Source organism: Phodopus roborovskii, unplaced genomic scaffold (genome assembly GCF_943737965.1).
Source record: "Phodopus roborovskii unplaced genomic scaffold, PHOROB, whole genome shotgun sequence".
NCBI lineage: Eukaryota > Metazoa > Chordata > Mammalia > Rodentia > Cricetidae > Phodopus > Phodopus roborovskii.
In genome coordinates, this window is record NW_026126482.1 from 32,739,377 (window position 1) to 32,742,354 (window position 2,978).

The following is a 2,978-nucleotide window of genomic DNA, read 5'->3' on the forward strand; positions in this document are numbered from 1 at the left end:
ATAATCATTGTCAGGTTTCAAACCAGAAGAACCAAGTGTGGCACCTCATGGATCTACCTACTATCTACTTAAATGGAATCTTATTCTTTCCTGAATGTATACTTAATATCCATTTATCCTCCTGGATTAAAAAGTCTGAATTGTCCCAGAAGTAACGATACATAATTCTGTGCAACACTCTCCTTTTCAATAAACATCAGCATAAGGGAATCTGCCATAAAATGGACACTAACGTCGTGATCTTGAAATTTAAACATGTTGTAACATTTTTGGACACCAGGAAAAGAGAAAAAGTGAATGATGTTCATTAATTTACTGGACTGCAAAACAGCACATTTCCCTGTAAAGTTTAGAATGTGCTGTCTACAGCTTCCCAGCCCCATATTTCCCATATTCAAGAATAGAGATCTTGAAGTATCTAAATGACTCGCAATCATAATTACATGATAATTCATAATCATCCCATTTTTGTACTTACTATATATGTATCTATTTTCCACTTAATATTTACATATGTTATTTTGTAAATATTTCTGTTTGTCAAAGTGTGTCCTTAAGTGAGAGAAATAAAGAACAAGGGAATTGTGTGTACTCTTATATTTCAAAGTTCATTTACTTCCAGTTTGAATTATTTTTATTGTTATTATTTTTTATTTTACATGTCGATCCCAGTTCTTCTCTCTCCCTTCCTCCTTCCCTCCATCTCTCCCTCCCTCCCTCTTTTTTGGTGGTTCCTGGTAAAACTGGGCCTACAATGAATTCCTTTCAAAGATATCAATTTTGTTTCAACCTTGTATTTTATTTGTATTTCTTTTATTTACTATTTTACAGTTATTAATAATTTTGTTTTTCTTCTTCAATTTATTATATAACACTTACTTCTAAAGTATTACATCACATGAAAAAAATCACATAAGATATAATGAAAGATCTGATGAAGGAAATGAAATTGCTGCTTAAAAATTCTCCTTATAAACTTTATAAATGTATCTAATGGATATTTCAATTTACATTAGTTGTTAATTGCTTAGCAAAATAAATTTTCTAATTAATAAAGTTATATATTTTAAAATTGTTAAACAGATTCATTCAATACTTGGAGTCAATGGTCTGACAAAATAATCATTATTTTCAAAATAATAGGTCAGATGATACAGAGAAAGTTTTGGAGACCAGGACAGGCTACATTCTTGAATGGAATTATTTCCATGGCAATCAAAATGTAATAGGTTAATTTCATATTATTATATATGTTAATTTCACAAATATCTAAAACTTTTTTCTGTCTAAATGCATGCCTAATGCCAACCTATGACTAAGACCGTGTGATCTCAACTCTTAAACCGTCATTCAGTTGGCAGTCTTGAGGACATTTGCTTCTGAAATAAACCACAGTAGAATTATTTCAAAATATCCTCTATACATGGGATTTTCTTCTATGTATTCTTGTTCTCTTTATCTTATCATATCACTTCTCTGTGAACTTATGCTATAAGCTCCTCATGGGTCTGTTCTAAACTATATCTTTGTACAAATTCTAATTCCATTTATCATCCAATGAAAAGTACACATGAAAAGAACCTACATACAACATCAATCAACTATCTACTTGACTATCAGTTTTCATTCTCTATCATTTATCTATGTATTATAGGCATGTATTATATCTTTTTGTAATGCTTCATCTAAATATTGACCTATTCCAGTTTAGTCTATTATCTATATCCATGTATCTACCTATATAGTGTCAATTTAATCCATTATTTATCATCTTCAAGATAATCTATCAATTGTCTAATATATCTTCCTATCCACGGGTTTTTATAAGATAATGTTTTTATTTAAATTTGAAACAAGCTTGTTTTACATGTCAATCCCAGTTCCCTCACCTTCCTGTCCTCCCCTGTTCCCCTCACAACCCCCATCCCATCTCCTTTCTGCTCCCCAGGGAGGGTGAGGCCTTCCATAGGGGATGTTAAAAGTTTGTCATATCTTTTAGGGCAGGGCCTAGGTCCTCCCCCATGGGTCGAGGCTGAGAGAGTATCCCTCTATGTGGTATGGGCTCACAAAGTCCATTCTTATACTAGGGATACATACTGATCCACTACCACAGGCCCCATAGATTGCCCAGTCTTCTTAACACCCACGATCAAGGCTTCTGGGTCAGTCCTATGCTGGTTTTCCAGCCATCAGACAGGGGTCCATGAGCTTCCCCCTCAGATCAGCTGTTTCTATGGGTTTCTTCAGCCTGGTATAGACCCCTTTGCTTATCAATCCTACCTGTCTGCAACTGGATTCCAGGAGTTTATCGTAGGTATTTGCTTCTGGTTCCATCAGCTACTAAATGAAGGCTCTAGGATGGCATATAAGGTAGTCATCAATCTCATTACTGGGGAAGGGCATTTAGCATAGCCTCTCCACTATTGACTAGATTGTTAGTTGGGTTCATCCTTGTAGAAATCTGAACATTTCCCCAGTGCCAAATTTCACTTTAAATCTATAATGGCTCCCTCTATTATGGTGTCTCTCTTCTTACACTCCTCTATTTTTTCCCTGTCTCAGTGTTCCTGATCCCTCATGCCCCCCTCTTCCCTCCTCTTCTTCCCTTCTCTTTCACCTAACTTCCTCTTCCCTCCCCCCATGCTCCCAATTTGCTCAGGAGATCTTGTCTCTTTCCGTTTCTCTGGGGAACCATGTATGTCTCTCTTAGGGTCCTCCTTGTTTCCTAGCTTTTCTGGCAGTGTGGATTGTAGGCTGATGATCCTTTGTTCTATGTCTAAAATCCATATATGAGTAAGTACATACCGTGTTTGTCTTTTTGTGACTGGGTTATCTCAGTGAGGATGGTTTTTACCAGTTCCATCCATTTGCCTGCGAACTTCAAGATTCCATTTTTTTTATCTTGTTTTTTTTCTCTTTTGTTTGTTTGTTTTCTTTTTGGTATGATTTTGTTTGTTTTTTTTTTCACTGAATAGTAC